Source organism: Chiloscyllium plagiosum, unplaced genomic scaffold, assembly GCF_037043375.1.
Source record: "Chiloscyllium plagiosum isolate Xiang-an unplaced genomic scaffold, Cpla_swu_hap1 HiC_scaffold_27, whole genome shotgun sequence".
In the NCBI taxonomy this organism is placed as follows: Eukaryota; Metazoa; Chordata; class Chondrichthyes; order Orectolobiformes; family Hemiscylliidae; genus Chiloscyllium; species Chiloscyllium plagiosum.
This window is the reverse complement of record NW_028270165.1, coordinates 594,190-616,419: the sequence shown is the minus strand read 5'-3', so window position 1 is coordinate 616,419 and position 22,230 is coordinate 594,190. Positions and strand designations below refer to the sequence as shown.

The window sequence follows — 22,230 nt, the reverse complement described above, 5'->3', positions numbered from 1 at the left end:
GACAGGAGCGTTTCATCACAGTTCTAATGTAAATTGCTTCCCTGCCCGGAAATCGAACCTGGGCCACGATCGTGAGAAGGCTTCCACCAATGTCATTGCTTGTATCCATTGCTCCCGATGCGGTCTCCTCTACATCGGGGAGACTGGAGACTCCTCGCAGAGTCGTCACAGCGCTTGAGGGAACATCTCCAGGACACCCGCACCAATCAACCCCATCACCCTCTGGCCCAACATTTCAACCCCCCCTCCCACTCTGCCAAGAACATGCAGGTCCTGGGCCTCCTCCATCGCCGCTCACTCCCCACCCGATGCCTGAAGGAAGAACGCCCCACCTTTCGCCTCGGATAAATTCAACCCCAGGACATCAATGTGGACTTCACCAGTTTCCTCATTTCCCCTCCCCCCACCTTACCTCAGTTCCAACCTTCCAGCTCAGCGCTGTCCTCATGACCTGTCCTACCTGCCAATCTCCCTTCTCAACTGTTCGCTCCACCCTCCTCTCTGACCTGTCACCTCCATCCCCACCCCCATTCACCTATTGTACTCTTTGCTACCTTCGGCCCAGCACCCCCCAATTTATCTCGCCATCCCTGGAAGCGTCCTGCCTCTATTCCTGATGCAGGGCTTAAGCCCGAAATGTCGAATTTCCTGCTCCTCGGAAGCTGTCTGAACTGCTGTACCTTTCCAGTACCACTCTGATCTGAACTCTGGTTTCCAGCATCTGCAGTCCCCACTTTTGCCTACCCAATAAACCCAGTGTGACGATTTCACATCAACAAACTGACACTAGCAGACACAACGTCTGCAGAAACCCTAGCCACATTACTTTACATTAAAGACATCTGTGAAATGATTTCCAGATAACTCAACCCTCTCAGCATTAAACAACGGCTAGTGAACCTTAAATACCCTATACAAACAACCCGCAAACGAATGTTATTTACAAAATACCATACAAGGAAATACATGAACTCTGCCGCACAGTTCTCTGTGGCAAGAAATGCTGGGATGAGATAAGGAAGATTTTTTCAGCCAAAACGAATCGGCACTAACTGGACAGCCATTTAAAATCAACGCTGTCAGGCCAGGATGGAAGACCGGAAGGGATAATCAGTTTTCTTATTTCCTGAAGATTTACAAAGCTGAGACTGGGTTTTGGCGTTTCTTCCCTTTCCACTCCCAGAAGCCGCAGTGGTTGGGGCGGTGAGTTGGGGAAAGTGAAATGTGCCCGTGAGCAGCGTGTGGGGCGATTTCAGCTTCCCCTCCTCTGACAGCGCTGTGACGTGCCTTTGATGTTCTCAGGGACATTTATTGACGCGAGGCAGTGAAAAGATTCCCATTCCCGCAGATCGGGAATTCAAACCGTATGCCGGCTTCAGGACAATGAGAAAGATTAATTGGGGTGTGTGAAGAAGCTGTGAGCTGCATTTCAAACAGGTAGGTGGAGTCAGATGCGTCATCCATTGCGCCCCTGGCACTGTGCGTACCTGACGCCGCCAGGTTGCAGAGTTCTGACGTTAACACGGACATGCGCAGCAATGGGAACCTTCACAAGAGGAACAGCCAAAGATAATCACCGTCACTGCTTCCCTTCCATAGTCCCAACTTTGTGAAGCAGTATCTTTCATTGGGAAATAAAACATCTTCGGCCTCAGGTGCCTGCTTCATTTCGACCACGACTTCACGCCCCTCACTGTTCTAGTCTCATTTCCAAACTCTTGGCTCATATCCTCAAAAGCAGCTCTGTGGATATCTGCTTGTTCCACCCTGACAGGCAGTGGGTTGCAGGTTCCCGACCAGTCACAACGTGATTGAAATATTCCAACTCCTCCACTGATTTGCATCTTTAAAAAAGCCGTGGAGCAATCTCCCTTTCTTTTTGACGACAGTTCTCAACTGTAGTCGGCAGGGTTCACACCTGCGTGGGGAAACCGCAATGGATTTCATGTCCATCGCATTCGCTATTAGGCCCACCAATACAGAACCACTGTCGAAAGAGAATCAGAGACAACATTTCAGAACTTTTTTTTTTCCTCATCCAGGTACAGCCAAACCTACTGAGTTGCTCCAGCAGTTTCGCTTTCTGTCTCGGACTGTCAGCATCCGCAGTCCTTTACGTTAGAAATTCAATCAATTCAGAAATCCCTTTGTGCTTCCTCAGTGGAAATGATTTCCGTTTGGGAAACATTTTCCTGACACCATTAAAAACACGCATCTTTGCAGCCTAGAAACGAGAACAACAAACGCTCCGTCCCGGTGTGGCCTCAAACCACCAACCTCCCGGTTAATAGCCGAACGCACTGACCAGTTGCGCCATAGAGACAGGCTCGGACCGGCACGCACAGTCTCGTTGAGGAAGCTACTATTCAATTCATCATTCAACCTGCCCCGCCCAGAATTACCATTGTCAAAGCACTGATAACATGGTCGTCTGGTGTCAGCTCGAATTTCAGGTCCTGATTTCTCTGTCCTTTGGTCTCCCTGTTCAAACAGAGTTAAATGTTGTCTGTTCTCAGCTCTGCTCGATTTCTGCTGAATCTTTGACCCCCTTTTAAACCTTCTGGAGCAATGAAATATTCTGAGCCTCCTGGAAATGACAACTTATCTATACCTCTCCTGATTTTAAAAATCTCGATAAAGTTATCTGTCAACTTGCTAGGCTTCGTTGGAAAAATGTCCCAGCTTCTTCTTAACTCAAACCCTCCATTCCCAGCAGCACGCTGGTAAAGTCGGGAATAGGGATTTGTAGCAAATCACATAAATGTACTGTCTGAAAAAAATCTGGCTGTGTTCTTGCCTGAGATATTGAGAGTCCCTCGTGTAAGTAATTACGAATGCAATTATTTTGGTCCCAGAATTGAACAATCATTTTGCAAAAAATGGGTCTACTCTGGTAAGGAGGTAGTGGTCACTTCTAGGGTAAGTGAACAGTTTGTAGATCAGGGAGATGAAGTTCCAGACACTTGGGAAAGGCAAGAAATGACTGCGATAAATAAGACAAAGAACTGTGGATGCTGGAAATCTGAAACAAAAACTGAGAACACTGGAAAAACTCAGCAGGACTGGAAGCATATGTGGAGAAAAAGCAGAGATAAGGTTTCCAGTCCAACAACTCCTCTTCAGGATTCTGAAATAGTTTGTGAGAACCTCTTAAGACTACTGCTCCGCTTTAAGACCATAATACACAGGAGCAGGATGAGGCCATTTGGCCCATCGAGTCTACTCCACCAGTCGATCATGGCTGATATATTTCTCCATCCCATTCTGCTGCCTTCTCCTCATAACCCTTGACCCCCTTACTAATCAAGAACCTATCTCTGTCTTAAATGCCCTCAATGACTTGGCATCCTCAACCCTTCTCCTAGTGGAAACATCATCTCCACATCCACACTATCCGGTCATAGAGTAGCACAGCGCTGCCTGACCCACTGTGATCTTCAGCATTTGTTGTTTTCAGGAAGGATTCCAGCATCTACAACAATGCGTTTCTAAATTTTGTACCCAAGTGGTTAGCTCTCCCTGGATCGCGTGAGATTTAACCTTACTCAACAATCCACTGTGTGGTGCAATTAACAAAGTTCACAGTCCCCACCTCTTTTTGCATACGTAGTTTGCACGATGGATCAGTGATGAGCACTGCTGCCTCATAGCACCAAGGACACGCGTTCGATTCCAGCCTTGGGGCGACTGTCTGTGCGGAGTCGCCCGCACATGAGCGTTTGCACATTCTCCCTGCCATGTCTGCGTGGGTTTCCTCCGGCTGCTTTGGTTTCCTCCCAAAGTCTAACGATGTGCGGTTTCGGGAGAAGTGACCATACTAAATGGGCCCAGAGTGTGCAGTAAGTGTAGTGTAATGGGATAGGTGAAATTGTATGCATGGGTTACACTTTGGATGGTCTGTGTGGACTTGTTGGGCTGATGGCGTGTTTCCACATTGTAGGAATTCTACGTGGCATTCCCCCAACTCCAGAGTCTCAGCACTCTTGGCTTTTCCCATGGACAGTGTTGGGGAGGGAAACATTGTTTTACACGGGAGGAAGGTTCAGCGAGTGTGAAGCTAAAAGTACAGTGCATCGCTTGAGCTGTGCATCGCTTGAGCTGTTTACCCCGGTATACCAGAGGCTGAGGGGTGACCTTACGGACGTTTATAGAGTCATGCAAGGCATGGATAGGTTAAATAGACAAGGTCATTTCCCAGGGATGAGAGAAGTCCAGAACAGGAGGGTAGTATGTTTGGCGTGAGAGAGGCAAGTGTAAGGCATGATCTGCCGTAGGAAGTAGTGGATGTAGGTCCAATTATAACATTTAAAAGGCGGCTGGATGGATATATGAATAGGAAGAGTTCAGAGGGATATGGGCCAAGTGCTGGTAAATGAGACCAGATTAATTTAGGTTATCTGGTCGGCACGGATAGTTGAATCGAAGGACCAGTTTTTGTGTTGTGTATCTCTATGACTCTGGCTTGCCCATAATGTTTGCCATGCCTGTATGTTCAGTTTCTGTCTGGTGTCGGTGCCAATGCCTTGATATCCCATTTCCTCCACCTCCCCAGATGTTAACCATTCCGTGTCTGGTTGTTTCTCAAGAAGCTGCATTGAAGGTTCATCCTGAATTGGTACGTTTTTTGCTTCCCAAAATCAGACTTACTCACTGCTTCATATCGTGAAAGATACTAACTTTCAGGTGGAGGGATCCAAAATTCAGAGGTGTCTGTCTTGATGTTTTCACTTTTCGGTCTCTGTAAGATCCTGAATCAGTACCATCGGGAGAATTAGCTTGAGCGGAGTGGGAATAGAGGGGTGAGAGGGGGTGGGATGGTGCTTTCAATTTTGTGGAAAAAGAAAAGAGTGTTCTGCAGAAAGTAGAATTGCTTGTTTGGAATTTCTAACCTGGACTGACAGTGATGATTTTTGTAATCTCTTTTTACAGATTATTTGAAGATCTGAAGACGGAAGTTTCCATATCAATAGATGAAGGGCTTTGCCTGAAACATTGACTCTGCTGCTCCTCAGATGCTGCCTGATCTGCTATGATTTTCCAGCATTGCACTTTGACTCTGACTCTCCAGCATTTGCAGTCCTCAATTTCACGTCAATGTCTGACAGTCACTGAATCCATCGGGACTATAACAATTTTCGACCATGATTCTGTGAGAAGAAACCAAGCTTTTTGGTTCCTGTTTCAGTACTTTTTCAACATCAGTGAGACTGGAAGAGAGACACTACTGTTGCAGCACTCTGACTGTGGAGCCAGTAAATGTTATACAGACTGGGAGGAGGAATTCACGGCAGAGAGGTGCTGTACACACGTTTGTGTGCAGGTGAAGCTTCGGTCATGGAGAAACCTAAGGAATCCCGTCCCGTGGAGAAACCGTGGAAGTGTGGCGACTGTGGGAAAAGCTTCCGTTTCCCATCTGACCTGGAGACTCATGGGCGCTGTCACACCGGGGAGAGACTGTTCACCTGCTCTGAGTGCGGAAAGGGCTTCAGCAATTCCACCCGCCTGAATTGATACTTTTTTGCTTCCCAAAATCAGACTTACTCACTCCTAGATGTCGTGAAAGATACTAACTTTCAGGTGGAGGTAACCATAATTCAGAGGTGTCTGTCTTGATGTTTTCACTTGATGAGCCATCAGCGGGTCCACATTAGGAAGAGGCCCTTCAGCTGCCCTGAGTGCGGGAAGACCTTCAGCAATTCCTCTGCCCTGCTGAGGCACCAGCGGGTCCACACCGGGGAGAGCCCGTTCTACTGCCTCAAGTGTGAGAAGCGCTTTACCCAGGCATCCCACCTTCGGATCCATACGGGGGAGAGGCCATTCCCCTGCCCAGAGTGCGGGAAGGCCTTCAGCAATTCCTCCCACGTGCTGAGGCACCAGCGGGTCCACACTGGGGAGAGGCCATTCACCTGCCCCGAGTGCAGGCGGAGGTTCTCATCATTCTGCATCTTGCAGAAGCACCAGCGGGCACACCAGTGCTCCCAATAATCTGATTCTGCTGGTGAAACTGCTGTGGATCACTGTGAGGACTGAACCCCTGCCCATTCTGACAGTGCTTATAGTGGGAGAGTCGGTCGGATTTTTTTGTTTTATGCCGTCGTGCTCCCCCACCCCCGCAACTTTGCTTCCAGTGGGCACTGCTGCTCGTTGAGACCAGGAGCTTTCTCTCTAGTGTTTTCTGTCCAGTTAAAGAATTATTGCCTCTGTCTGGGAACGGGCTCCAGTCTGTAAGAAATAGCTGAATACTTCAGGGTGTCCATTCACATTCAGCAGTGACATTGAAATTAAATTTACAGTTATGTGCCTGTGAACAACTCATCATCGAAGGATTCCCCAACGGCTTGGCAATCCATTGTTGGGAACTGTTTGCTTGAATTGATAATTTAAAAAATTCTCTTCCTTAATTTACCCCTTAATTTTGTGTCTATGGGATGGTGGAGGACTTGATCATAAGGCTTAAATCATTGCTATTAACTGGATTATCTTGTTTCACCTTGCCCTAGTAAATTTGCGGTATTCATAATTGTTTGTTCTTGTTTAAATTATAATTCTGGTGTGCAAGATCTGTTCATCAAGTGTGGTCCTCTTGATGAAACTGCTGTGGGTCACTCCCAGGACTGAACCCCTGTGCATTCTGACAGTGTGTGTGCAGTGGGAGAGTCAGTGGGCTTTTTTGTTTTATGCCCTTGCCCCACCCTGCCCCGCCGCCCACTTTGCCTCCATTGGGCGTTGCTGCTTGTTGAGCCCAGGAGCTGTTCTCTCTAGATTCTACTGTCCAGTTAAAGAATTGTTGGCTCTTTCTGAGAATGAGTCCCAGCCTGAAAGAAATGGCTGAATACTTTGGGGTGTCTATTCACATTCAGCAGTGACTTTTAAATTAGATTTACAGTTACGTGTCTGTGAAAAACTCATAGTCCAAGTATTGCACAAAGGCTTGGCAATACATTGTTGGAAACTGTTTGTTTGAATTGGTAAGTTTTAAAAATAAATTCTTTCTTAATTTGCCGCTTAAATTTCTGTCTCTGAGATGATGGGGGACTTGATCAAAGAGTTAAAATCATTGCTATTAATTAGATTATCTACTTAACTTTGCCCTAGAAAAGTTGCCGTATTTATAATTGTTGGTTTTTGTTTAAATTATAATGTTGATGGTTCAAGATCTGTTCTTCATCAAGTCTGGTTTGGAACAGTTGAGAAATTGAGGGACATTGCATGTTTTAATTTCACTGTGTTGTGAATCTGGTGAGAGTGACATTCATTTGTATTGGGTTGCTTACCATTAGTTGTAATGTCTTTCACCCCAACTATTCACTATGGTAGTGAGTTCCACAGTCTCACCACACTCGGAGGTTTTTCATGAAATCCTTAGTACAGAATTGGAAGGGAAAATGTTGACGAGGGCAGAATATAGGGTGTTAACTGCAAAAGCCAGGAAGTCATGTGACAAAGTAAGACCATGACAATGTAGGGACAAATAAGGAACTTTGACAGCAATGAAGAGGTCACACGTCAGATTTCAAGATAATGGTCGTGACAAAAAGAAAAAGTACCCTGCTGATATTGGATATTGTAATTAAGCAAGTTTCGAGATGCTGCAGTTGGTTGAATATAATGACGTAAGAGATGAAATAACCAAAACCACGAATGTAATTTGATGTCGGTAACCATAAAGCAAGAGGATACTATTGATTGATATAGGTCAATTGCGTGCAAGTGGGCCATTCAGCCCATCGAGTCAACATTGACTGACCGTCCCACCCAGACCCAGTTCGTTACCCTATCTCTGTAACCCTGCATCTCCCATGGTCAATCTACCCTCACCTGCACATCCTTTGGATTGTGGGAGGAGGCCAGAGCACCAGAGGAAACCCACGCAGACACAAGGGGAGAATGTGCAAACTCCACACAGAGAGTCGGCCCGAGGGTGGGATCAAACCCAGATCACTGATGCCTTGAGGCTGCAGTGCTAACCACCGTGCCACTACCACATGCTGCTCTCTAAAGAAATGAATTTCAAAGACTCGGGAACACTTGAGAGAAAAACAAAACTCTCCTATATTAAATGAGAGGCTAGTCTCTGGCTAGAAATGAGTGGATATTACATTTACATAAAGTCCTCTCCAGATGTTATACAGCTTCATCAGATCATCTGTTTCCTCTAAACTCAAACTGATACAAGCCCAGCCTGACATCCTCCTGTCCCCGATTATAAGTTGAGTAAATCAGCGACCCTCGACCTCACTGGCATGACACAGGATGCCCCCAATCCAAGTTGACCTTAATTGTCTAACCTCTTGACGCCACCATGTGGTCAGCCGCAACTCAGCCCTGAACGAGAGCAGAGGAACTGAATAGACGGCAGTGAGGTGGACATTGTATTCCCAGAGAATATTGTTCAAGTGAGAAAGTTGTTCAGCTCACATTCGGATCATTGCAGGGACCATGTCTCCTGTCATTTAAATATTATAGATCCCAATAACAGTCTACTTTTGTTGTACATTGTGTGTGTTTTACCTGATTTACTGTTGCTGTCATTCCCATTAGGGTGTGTGAATTCAGTACCAGATAATAGGCTCAGTTCTGAATTATCCTTGAGGATTGGTGTAGAACGTACAAAGTGTCAGTCATAATGGAAGAAGCTCTACTGTTTATTTAACCCTTTGCTGCCATTGTCCTGGGACTAAATGAATGGGGAAGTGTAGAGGGAGTTTTACTCTGCATCTAACCCAATGCTGTCTTTGTCTTAGCAGTGTTTGTTGGGGACAGTGTTGAGGTAGCTTCACTTTCAATTTAAGAGTAGAGGAAGCTTTATTCTGATTGTAATCCCATGCTGTCCTTGTCCTGGGAGTGTGAGATGGCATCTGTAATTGAAGTGAATGCAGACTTGCTGTGGGAGTGGAGGGTACTTCTACCTGAGCACACCCATCTTTGAGATTGCTGTGCTGATCAAGACACTCTCAGACACCTTCATTCACTTTTCCAACCAACCAAAGGGTGGTTAAGGATGGTATAAATGCAAACATTGCCAGCGATGCCCATACCCCATGCATGAATAAATACTTTTTGTTTAAAAGTTACATTCACGTTCCAAACCCTCTAATGTATGATTACTTACATGGAAAATTCCTGTCAGTTTGGAATATCATTTTAAAACATAGGAATGTGTCAACCATGTAGAAACATAACAAGAACAACAAATGGAGAAGTTAACAGGTAATGAGCAGGACCAGAATGCTGAGTCAGTCTGACCTCCATGGCTGAGAGAGTTCTCCCAGATGTTGAAGTTACACCAATGCCTTTTACTCTTGCAGCTTCCCCAAAAGTTTGTCCCCGATGTAAGTTCATTCAATGACCCGAAGAACTAACTATTTTTATCTCCATAGCTGCTGCCAGACTTCTGAGTAATTCCAGCCCTTCTGCTTTATTCTTTTATAGGATTTGAGCTTCCCTAAGTCAGTGTAATGAAGAACTGCAATGCTGGAGATCTGAAACACAAAAATGCACCAATTGCTGGAGAAACTCAATAGGACTGGAAGCACAAGTGGAGAGAGAAGCAGAGTTAGCATTTCAAGTGCTGTGACCCTTCTTCACAACTGTTCTGGACGAAGGCCAGGATATTGACTTTGTTTCTTTCTCTCTCTCTATCCAGCGGTGTTGCCAGACTGGCTGAGTTTCTCCAGCAATTTCTGTTCTGACACTTTCACAAGATTGATGTTTGTTATCCACCCCTAAGTGCAAGGTGTCTTGCTTATGCCAATTCAGAGGGCAATTTAAGAGTCAACCACATTGCTGTGGGTCTGGAGTCTCATGTAAGCCAGACCGGGTAAGGATGGCAGTTTCCCTCCTGAAAGGACATTGGTGAACATGGGTTTTTATGACAATTGACGTCAGTGCCATCGATACCATACTGAGACTAATTTTGTGTTCCCCATTTATGATTTGAATTATTCACATCTCACCTCTTGCTGTGGTGGGATTTGATCTCATGTTCCCTGGATTACTCATCCTGTGACATTATGTTCACAGTGTTGCTTCCCATCGTTTGCTATTTTGTGTTTGCCCTTTACGTCTTTGTCCTCTGATGTTTGGGAAATTGAACCTGTTTAAAAGATTGCCCTAAACCTGCCCCATTGACCAAGTCTTTGGTCACTTGTCCTAATCTGTGCTCCACTCTTGTGATTTTTAAAGGAATTCTCATTATGTTCACGTGAAGCACTTTGAGATAGTTAACTGTACCACAGAAGTTATTTGAATGCAGTTTGTATCCCTATCTTAATATCTGAAAGTAGAGGGTCATATTTTAAAAGTAGAAGACAAAAATGAGGATGATTTTTTTTTTTCTTTCTGATGGCTGTGTGTCTTCCTCAAAAGGCAGTGAATTCAAAATCTTTAAGGCAGATGTAGATAGGTTCTTGATAACCAAGTGGATGACAGATTGTCGGGGATGTGTAGGAATGTAGAGTTGAGGTTGAATTCAGATCAGCCATGATCTTATTGAATGTTGCAGCAGGCTCGAAGGGCCGAGTGGCCTACTCCCGCCCATTGTATGTTTGTATCAAGCAGTCTGTGTCTCCCTTCTTATAGCTATGAACTGGGTCATTCCTTTCCAATATTGCGTCTTGTAGACAGTTAAGTGAACACCAGGTGGCCTCCTATTGGGAGCAGGCATATTGTCGGAATTGCAGTATTTCTTGTGTTAATTTTGTTGCTTCTCGCTCAGTGTTGCTGAGAATCATCTAAATAAAAACCAAAACACTTCTATTATTATCGCACCAATGGAAGTGTTGGTTTGGATGTAACATTGTTGAATAAGCCATTCCGAGCTTTTCCAGAATTCTGTGTTTAAAGCCCTAGAGTCTGGTTTGTACCCCTGAAACAGTTCTTATCAAGGTCATATTTGACATCCTTTGTAACGGTGATAGGGATGAACATTCCCTCGTCGACCTGCGGACAGCCTCGATCAGGGTTAACGACAGTACTGACCCTCTCCAATATCGCTGTATGCTCTGGGAGGGTCTGCTTTTAGCGTCTTCCGTTCTTATTTATTTAACTGTAGCTGCTGGTGTTGGCATCTATACTGATGATATCCAAGTGTGCCTGAACACCACTTCTCTCCCGACTCCTCTGTCATTTATAATTTACCAATAATTTCATCTGAATGCCTGCCCAATTTCCAGCATTGGATAACCATAAACATCCCCTTAGTTAAATATTGTGAAGGGTGAAGCCATTGTTTTAATCCCCAAGTTCGACCTGACACCCCGCCCCACCCCGCCTCCAACCCCAGTAACTCTGTTGACAGCCTTCATGTCACATTTAAAACAAGGATCGATAGATTCGTGAACAGCCGGGGGATGAACAGTTATAGGAAAAGGGCAGGGAAGTGGATGTGGGGAATGTCAGATCAGCCACGATCCTACTGAATGGAGGAGCAGGCTCAAGGGGCTGAATGGCGTATTCCTGTTCCTATTTTTTATGGTTCCCGAGCCCTTACCTCTGATACAGGGCCATGGCTTCAGTTTGTGCCATTACTGAGAGTGCTGATGTTCCCTTGTGTAATATCAACAACTTAGCAGCTGCTGCAACCTCTCGCTCCTTTGTTACCTCTAAACACAATATGCCAATGTGTCCGGGGAGGCGATGGCCGACTTTATTGTCACCAGACTATTCAGCCAGTTAATGTTCTGGGGACTTGGGTTCAAAACCTGCCACGGCAGATGGTGGAATCTGAATTCAATATAAATCTGGAATTAAGAGTCTAATGGTGAAATCGTTGTGGTTTGTTTTAAAAACTTATCTGGTTTCCTGCTGTCCGAAACTGGTCTGATCTACATGTGATTCAGATCTACTGTCAGCTGGTTGAATCTTCACTGCACTTTCAATCAAAACCTCCAGGCGGAGGTTCACAATAACCTCCCGACTTTTATACTCTATTTAAATGCCAATCTCCCTTTTGCCTTCCCTATTACTCACTGAACTTAGATGAAGAGTTCATAGATGCTTCCAAATCCTCCTATTCAGCAACTTTCTCCATTTAACATTCAGCACATTTCCTGCTGGCAAAGTGCACAACCTCATTTTCCCACATTCTATTCCATCTGCCAAGGGTTTGCTCATTTGCTTAACCTGTCGATATCCCTCTCCATGTCATCCTCACCACCTGCATTCCAATCAACTATCTCTACTGCAGTCTTGGCAATAGTACATTCACTTCATGTTTCCAAGTAATTCATATCCATATTGTAAATAATTTTGGCCCCAGCCCTGATCCCTGTGGCACATTGCTCGTTACAAGTTGCGATCCTGAACATGCCCCTTATCCCTACTGCATCATTGGTTAGCCAATCATCTATCCATACGATTAGACTGTCCTCGATATTGTGCGAATATCATTGGCTCTGCCAGCAAATCTTTCCAAACTGTCCTTGAAAAAGTGGTGGTGAGCTGCCTCTTAAATTGATTCACAAATCTGATGTGGTCTATAATAAATGTTCAGGAGCGAGTTCCAGGATTTTGATCAATAACATCGAAGCAATGCGTATATGTCACAGTTGGAATGTTGTGTTCACACTTATCTCCTCTTGCTGGTTGAAGTGATGGAGTGGAAGTTGCTCTTGAAGAGCCGCCACTTATATAATCAAGCCAGACAGATCGATTGTGGCCAGAGACTCTGCCATTTCGACTTCTCATCAATCTACATTCTTTCCATCCAAGTTTTAGTCCCATCAAACTGCCACAGAACGCTGTTATGGCCTCTAGTAAACTATAATAACGTGAAGATCGCTGGGATGACTTTCTACATTCTAATATAAACACAGATCATTGTTTCCAGTTTTGGTGGAACAAAAGACATCATATTGGTGGATAATTACAGTTAGTGCAAACACAGCTAGCCATCGATAAATATTAATCCTGTTCACTTCAACGGCCAAATTTCAATTCAGAAACCAAGTGCACTCGGCTGCTTGTAACAGAGACAACATGACAAAATGGCTCTTAGGAGGAGAAATGGGACATTGAGGAGGAGTGAAATGTTTGCTTTTGGTCACCTCCACAATTGTTAGAAAAACAGGTTGAAATGATTCCTTAAAGCTGGCTGAAGTAATGGTGAAAAAAGACATTTCTTATTTCTGAAAGAATGGGGAAACAGAAGAGGGAATGAAATCTGACTTGGGAGCTATTTCCTATTTGTTGAGGATGTTGCTTCATCACAGTCTTGGTTTAGAGCATAAGGTCTTCATCAGGAATAAAGGGTGGCCCAAGGGGGCTGAGAGATAAATGGGAAGGAAGTGGGGCTGGAGGGAAGGCAGCTGGGAGTGCAATAGATAGATAGAGGTAGGGATTGATGGTGATAGGTCAGAGATGAGGGTGGAGCAAATAGGTGAGAAGCAAGGTGGACAGGTATGACAGGTCAAGAGGTTGGTGTCGAATTGGAAGGTTGGATCTTGGACAAGGTGGGGGAGAGGGAATTAGGAAACTGATGAAATCGATATTGATCCCATGTGGTTGGAGGGTCCCAAGGCAGATGATGAGGCATTTTTCCTACAAGCGTCGGGTTGCAAGAGTTTGGCAGTGTAGGAGATCCAGGGCTTGCATGTCCTTGGTGGAATGGGAGGGTGAGTTAAACTGTTCAGACACAGGGCCGTCGGTCGTTTGGTTTTATTGTCCCAGAATTGTTCCCTGAAACGTTCCGCTAGTTGGCGTCCAGTTTCCCCAATGTGGATGAGACAATATTGCGCGCAGTGGAAATAATCTTATAAATAAATTGCATAAATCTTTGCCTGCCAGAGTTATTTTCTTTAATTAAATTAAGGAATATTTTAATTAAATTGGGTGACTGCATGAAACGGTTTGTTGGTCAGATTTGAATCATCACTCCCAAATGAGACAATGCCATGAATATCAGTGAACTGCTGTTTTTGTTAAAATCCACAAGTTCTTGATGTATTTTCACAGCTTACTGGAATTGACATCTGCACATTCAATGTCAAACTCTGACACCAGAAATGAAATTACAGCATTAATTTTGACTTACAATATTCGAAGAAACAAATTAATAGCACACAGTGAATACCAAGTCTGATTAATATGAAATTAAATTTGACCAAAAAAAATAAAATCAAGATGGGAGATAAGAAATGGGAGAAGTGCATTAAGGCAAGAAATGCAGCATCATAGAAGGTGCTCCTCCAGAGAGTGTATTTTACCAACTAGCACTGCTAAATATAAACACTCTGATATGATCCTCTGGTTTTAATGTAAACCATAACCCCATACAGTAGATACCATTTAAATGAGTTAAAAATACAATCCTTGATCAAACCCAGCCTCCAGCCTTACCGCCGGCCTCTTGGAGCTTGGACCTTCCTTCAGCTCCGGGGGGTCGTTGAACTCCTGGGCTCCAGCTGCCACTCCTCCACTGAAGAAGCTTTGGGAAGCAGATGCAAAGGCAAGACACAGAACAGACCACCTTTGTAAATGAAAGCAGCTTACGGAGACATTGAGCAATAGCGTCACATGGTTTTGACACATCGATCTCTGGTTCATCTGCCCAGCACACTCACGCAGCACTACTCTGCTTCTGTGCTCCCAGAAGCTGGATTGTGGATCAGTTTAAAGTAGGTCCTATATCTCTGATAACATCGATACACAAGGCAGTGAAGAAAGGTTTCAGCACACTGGCCTTCATCAATTAGGGAATTGAGTATAGATGTTGGCAAGTTATGTTGTAGTTATACAGGACGTTGATGAGGCTGCACCTGGAATATTGTGATCAGTTTTGGTCCCCTTGGTGTTCTGACTTCTGACTTCTTCAACTCTGGGTTTGTTTTGAACTTGATGGGATACTTTGTGCAACTCCGCATGTTTAAACAGTATCTCTCAGAGGGATTCATTTGAAACTTTTCAGGAGGTGAGCTCAACAAGATTGAACTATTCAAATTTACTTGGACTCTCTTTTAAACTTACTTCAGGACCAGTAGTCAGAGACACAAACAGCATGGAAACAGGCCCTTCTGTCCAACTTGTCCATGCTGAGCTGATATCCTAAATTAATCGACTCCCATTTGACAGCACCTGACCCATATACACTGGCAGCTTATTTCATATATATACCACCCTCTGCATGAAGACGTTGTCCCTTTAATATATTTCGCCTCTTACTCTAAACCTATGCCCTCTAGTTCTGGACTCCCCCATCCCAGGGAAAAGACCTTGTCTATTACCCTGTCAATATCCCTCATAATTTTGTAACTTCTATTGGGTCACTCCTCTGCCTCCGATGCTCCAGTGAAAACAGCCCCATCCTATTCAGCCTCTCCCTGTAGCTCAAACCCTCCAACCCTCAGCAATATTCTCGTAAATCGTTTCTCATAGAGAAGTTAGCGTTTCAGTCCTGAAGAAGGGTTAATACCCAAAACGCTGACTACTCCACATCCTGGTGCTGCCTGGCTTGCTGTATTCTCCCAACCTCCTGCTTGCCTGCTACGGGTTGCAACATGTAGTGGCTCAGTGTTACCACTGCAGCCTCACAGTGCTGGGGACCCAGGTTTGATTCCAGCCTTGGGTGGCTGTCTGTGAGGAGTTTGCACTTTCTCCCAGTGTCTGCGTGGGTTTTCTCTGGATGATCCTGTTTTCTTCCATAAACCAAAGATGTGCAGGTCATGTGGATTGGCAATGCTTAATTGCCCATAGAGTTAGGTACATTAGTCAAAGGGAAACGGGTCTGGATGGGTTAGTCTTCGGAGGGTCGGTGTGGACTTGTTGGGACAAATTGCCTGTTTCCACACTGTAGCTAATCTCATCTGCACTACTTTTGTCACTAAAGAATGGCAGAGAAGACTTGACGGGCCGAATGGACTAACTTCTGCTCCGATGGTCTTGCGGTCTTAGGTTTCTCTGGAACATTTCATTGGCAATGTGCAGTCCCGGGCTCAATGAGCAGCAGTGTCCATTGAAAGCAAAGCTCATTGTATCGTAGAACTCCTACAATGTGGAACCAGGTCCTTCAGCCCAACACATCTGCACTGATCTTCCGAAGAGTAACCTACTCAGATCCATTTTTCTTCCCTCCATATATTGCACAAAGACCCCCTAGGGTGGAATTGATCCTGGGTTCCGGTGCCATGAGGCAGCAGTGCTAACCATGAGGCACCATGGGGTTGTGGCTGTGGGGTGTAGGGGAGGCACTTGCAGTCCAGCAGAAAACAAAAACAGCCCACCTACTCTCCCACTGCACCCACTGTCAGAACTGGCAGAGGTTCAGTCCTGGGGTGTGACCGAAGGCAGCGTCACCGGTGGGATCTGATTGCTGGGAGCGCTGGTGCCCCCGCTGGTGCTTCCGCAAGTTGCAGGAAAACATGAACCTCTTCCCACAGTCGTGCCAGCTGAAGGGCCTCTCCACGGTGTGGATGGACTGGTGCCTCAGCAGGGCTGAGGAATTGCTGAAGGCCTTCCTGCACTTAGGGCAACTGAACGACCTCTCCCCAATGTGGACCCACCAATGGGCCAGCAGGTCGGAGGAATGAGCAAAGCCCTTCCTGCACTGTGACATCTGGCCTCTCCTCGGTGTGGACCCACTGGTGTCTCAGCAGGTGGGAAGAACTGCTGAAGGCCATCTCGCACTTGGGGCCAGAGAACGGCCTTCCCTGGTGTTGACCAACTGGTGCGTCAGCAGGGCAGAGGAATCACTGAAGGCCTTCCCACACTCAGGGCAGCAGAAGGGCCTCTTCCCCTCTGCGGAACCATTGGTGCTGCAGAACCCTTTCTAATTTCACAATATGCTTCTGATAGGAGACCAGAATTGCACACAATATTCCAAAAGTGGTCTAACCAATGTCCGGTCAGCCACAACATAACTTCCAAACGCCAATACTCAGTCAGAGGATTGGGAAAGCTTTCGAAACCCACAAAAAACAAGCAGGAAAGAATGGAGGGACAAACCGAATTTTTGAAAGTCAGCTTGGAAGCATCAATGAGAAATCGGCGGACTGGGTTTATTGGGTACCTGTTCTCCTTAAATACACTATATACGTATTTCTCTTCTGCTCTTCGTAGTTTCTCTGTGCTGCAGTGTGTAGTGGCTCGTTGACATAATGTCCTGATGCAGCAACGTTTGTGGGTGTTGGGATGATTGTTTCTATGGTTTCGCACTTGGTTTGTGTGTGTTGTTTTTCTGTCAACGTTAGTTTGAAGTTCCCCATTGACTGTTCGCTCTACTGTGACATCTAAGAATGGCACTTTGTTGTTGTTCTCCTCCTCTTCAAACCAGGAGACCCCTCAGGCCACAGTCTCACTACTTGGAACACCAATATACAGACTAGTCAAAGGCCTCCACTGAAGACTAAAACACCAAGTCGAAGATTCACGTCACTCCAGTTACTCCATCCAAGAATTCCTGAACACCAAAGACACCAAGATCGAAGATGATGGAATAATGTTGTGCTTTGGCATAACAGCCCTGTTCACATCCATTAACATCAACATGGCCAAAGAAAACTGAAGACACTACTCGAAGAACCAAAGTCACAAACACAGCACCAACTTCATCAGCAAAGATAGCACTATCCAGCTCGTGGAACTGTGCCTTACCTCCCACTTCATATTCAGTAACAAGCCCTACAAACAAATCAACGGAACACCCATGAAACCACCAGTGTCAGGATTCCTAGCAGAAGCAATAATGCAGAGACTCGAACAAACAGCCCTTCCAACGATCCAACCCAAAGTTTGGGTCCGCTACAGTGATGACAGTTTTGTCATCAAAAAATGAAACAAATTAGAGGAAACCTACAACACCATCAACAATATCCTTACGGGCATAAAATTCACAAAAGAGGAGAACAACAACAAAGTGCCATTTCTCGATGTCACAGTAGAGCGAACAGTCAATGGTAAATTCAAAACAGCCTCTACAGGAAAACAACGCACGCGAACCAAGAACTTAGCTACAGAAGCAATCATCCCTACACAAACAAACAAACCTGAATCAGGACACTATTTCAACGAGACACGACACACTGGAGCACCCAAGAACATCGAAGACCAATCAATAACTGTACAGCGCATTTAAGAAGAACGGGTAGCCAACAGACCCCACAGAAAATTGCTTCCCTGACCGGGAATCGAACCCGGGCCGCGGCGGTGAGAGCGCCGAATCCTAACCACTAGACCACCAGGGAGATGTCAATGCATGGTGTCAGATCTGCTGGAAATGACTTACCTGCCCGAAAATCGAACCCGAGCCGCGGTATATCGAAGGCTTTCACCTGTGCATCCACCAATATCATTTCTTGTACCCATTGCTCCCGGTGCGGTCTCCTCTACATTGGGGAGACTGGAGACTCCTCGCAGAGAAAAGTCACAGCGCTTGAGGGAACATCTCCAGGGCACCCGCACCAATCAACCCCATCGCCCTGTAGCCCAACATTTCAACACCCCCCCCCCCCCCTCCCCCCCACTCTGCCGAGGACATGCAGGTCCTGGGCCTTCTCCATCGCCGCTCCCTCCCCATCCGATGCATGGAGGAAGAACGCCGCATCTTCCGCCTCGGATACATTCAACCCCCAAGACATCAATGTGGACTTCACCAGTTTCCTCATTTCCCCTCCCCCCACCTTACCTCAGTTCCAACCTTACAGCTGACCTGTCCTACCTGCCAATCTCCCTGACCACCTATCCGCTCCACCCTCCTCTCTGACCTGCCACCTCCATCCCCACCCCCATTCACCTATTGTACTCTTTGCTACCTTCTGCTCAGCTCCCCCCCCCCCCCCCCACACCAATTTATCTCTCCACCCTGGAGGCGTCCTGCCTCTATTCCTGATGAAGGGCTTTTGCCCGAAACGGCGATTTTCCTGCTCCTCGGAAGCTGTCTGACCTGCTGTGCTTTTCCAGCACCACTCTGATCTAAACTCTGGCTTCCAGCATCTGCAGCCCACACTTTTGCCTACCCAATAAACCCAGTGTGCCGATTTCTCATCAACAAATTGACACAAGCAGACGCAACGTGTGCAGAAACCCTAGCCACATTACTTTACATAAAAGACATCTGTGAAATGATGTCCAGACAACTCAATCCTCTCAGCATCATGGTAGCCCACAAACCTACCAACACACTTGAACAGCGGCTAATGAACCTGGAATAGCCTATACAAACAACCCGCAAACAAATGTTATTTACAAAATGCCATACAAGGAAATATATACATGAACTCTGCCGCACAGTTCTCTGTGGCAAGAAATGCTGGGATGAGATAAGGAATATTTTTTTCAGCCAAAACGAATCGGCACTAACTGGACAGCCATTTAAAATCAACGCTGTCAGGCCAGGATGGAAGATCCAACAGGATGAACAGATTTCTTATTTCCTGAAGATTTACAAAGCTGACACTGGGTTTTGGTGTTTGTTCCCTTTCCACTCCCAGAAGCCGCAGTGGTTGGGGAGGTGAGTTGGGGAAAGTGAAATGTGCCCGTGAGCAGCGTTTGGGGCTCTTTCAGCTTCCCCTCCTCTGACAGCGCTGTGACGTGATTCTGATGTTCTCAGGGACACTTACTGACGCGAGATAGAGAAAAGATTCCCATTCCCGCAGATCGGGAATTCAAACCGTATGCCGGATTCAGGACAATGAGAAAGATTAATTGGGGTGTGTGGAGAAGCTGTGAGCTGCATTTCAAACAGGTAGGTGGAGTCAGATACGTCATCCATTGCGCCCCCATGCTGCAGAGTTCTGACGTTAACACGGACATGCGCAGCAATGGGAACATTCACAAGGTGAACAGCCAAAGATAATCACCATCACTGCTTCTTCCATTGTCCCAACTTTGTGAAGCAGGATCTTGCATTGGGAAATAAAACACATTAATCCTCAGGTGCCTGCTTCATTTCGATCACGATTTAAAGCCCCTCACTGTTCTAGTCTCATTTCCAAACTCTTGGCTCATCGCCTCAAAAGCAGCTCTGTGGATATCTGCTTGTTCCACCCTAGCTGTATCCTTTACCTGGTCTCACCAACAGGTGACTCCAAACCCACAGCAGTCTTGTTGACTCTCTACTGCCCCAACTCTCCAACCACCCTCCCCCAGCAGATGGGCTGGGAGAATCTTACATGGTGACAGGGTCTGGGTTGAAATTGCTGACTGAGGCAACACTTCTTCTGGATTAAGGTTGTACCAAGGATCCAATTACAAAGGGACAACTTGGTGGTTACCAATAGTAAAGGAAGTGAGGTGGGATGGTGTTTGCACGCATTGACCCAGAGTTGTTTAAAAAGCAGCTACGTTTTCCATGCCTTTTTACTGGGGGGAATCTGAAGCTGTAACAAAGTTGTCACAATAAAGGTTACCTGAACTTATCGCCGGGCTCAAGCTCTCATTAAAAGCTTTGAGCTCCAAGAGATTTTTGTTTTAAAGCTGCTCATTTCTTTCAGCCTTCTGCACGAAGTTTCCAATGTCGTGTATCAGATGGAGCAGTGAATGAGGAGCTAGTATTATTAGAAATTGTAAACTTTTCAGGACTGCAGGTAATGTGTTGTTACATCAGCATTTTAAAGTTTACTGGCAGCACTGGGCGATGTGGGCTGTATTCACGAGAAACAATGTGGAGTAGCTGGTATTGGACTGGGGTGTACAAAGTTAAAATTCACACAACACCAGGTTATAATCCAACAGGTTTATTTGGAAGCACTTGCTTTCGGAACGCTGCTCCTTCGTCGGTTAGCTGAGAGGTATGAATAAAAGTGACGGCTTGCATTTTCTTAAAACAAGGAAGGGCAGGACTTGTACAGTTAATGGTAGGGCCCTGCATCATGTTGTGAAACAGAGAAACATTGAGGTGGAGGGGCATTCAGATACATAGTTCTTTGAAAGTTGCATCATTGGTGGACAGGGTGGTTAAGAAGGCATTTAGCACCATTGCATTTATTGTTCCCCCCACTGCGTATAGGAGTTGGCCCATCATGTTGAGGTTGTACAGGATGTTGGTGAGGCCACTTCTAGAGTACTGAGTACACTTCTGGTCACTCTGTTACTGGAAGAATACTGTGCTGTACATCTCTATGACTCTATAAAAGATCCATTACAAATTTGATGGACCAAACAATTGCCTTTTGAGAGAGATAAACGAGAGGATCAATATTTAAGTAAACTTCCAATTTTTGTTCTCCTGCCAAAGTCTCTGTTTTGTCAGGGACAGGGTAAGCCAATAGACCTTGCAACTCAACCTCATCTTGTCCTCACCCAATATTTAAGGAAAATAAGGGATGATGAAAAATACCGGCTTTGCCAGTGATGCTCACAGTCCATGAACAAATAAAACAGATTATGGTGCTGCCATCACTGCATGTGTCAGAATTAAGTGATCAGAAAAATTCTGAACTCACACTACACACAGTTTGTGCACAATGCCATCATGTCTACTAATTCTGATCATTTCAATTGATATTCAGTCTGTACCAAATTCAGAGCAGCCACGGTTTATGTTTCATTGGCAATTCTACATGTTGACTTTCTATTATCACAATCTCTTTGACGTTGTTATATGTATTTAATCTTTAGATTGGTTGTGTCTTTAATTGTGAAACAGACTGAAAATTCACAACTTCACCAAATGCCAAAACGTTTTTATTTAGGATGTTTGGGCACTAGCACTGACAAATAAAATATCAAAGAAATACAAAGTTATCAAGAGAGATACATATCTTGTTTAATCAAATACATTGGCAGTGCAGAGAATTTCAGTAAAGTGCAATAAATATTCACTTTGTACCCCTTACTCAACTCATTCAAGAATTTCAAATTGAGCTTGAGGTAATTCAAGAGAAAATGGCAACATTCGTTTGTTAATACACTCACCATAAACTCTGATAAAAATAATCTTTCAAAGTCACAATGTTTAATCCCAAACAGAGCAATTAAGTGCAAAGTTACTTTCAACCATTTAATAAAACATTGCAAATTTTATTTCCTATGAAAAACAATTTTATAGTTTTGATAAGATCTTTACAAATATATTAAACAAAATAGCTTTCCTGGGTGTTAATATTGACAACAGTTATGCAGCTATTATTTGGCAATTGACCAACTAATTGAAATAATTTCAGAATAAATTAGCTGCTTCATTATAATACATTAAGATATTTTAATAAAGTCATGAAAAGGAAATCTTTAACACAAAATTAAATAAAATACAAAACCATCTTACAGAATTCAATTCAAATCATATCTGTTGAATCACAA

The 22,230-nt window shown here is 45.0% G+C and overlaps 1 non-coding gene across 1 annotated transcript; it reads right to left on the bottom strand.

The window, feature by feature from the left end:
* Nucleotides 1-18,104: 18,104 nt before the first annotated feature.
* trnae-cuc (transfer RNA glutamic acid (anticodon CUC)) lies at nucleotides 18,105-18,176 on the bottom strand. The gene has a single exon. It is a non-coding gene; the product is annotated as a tRNA-Glu (tRNA).
* Between the last annotated feature and the right edge of the window lie 4,054 nt (nucleotides 18,177-22,230).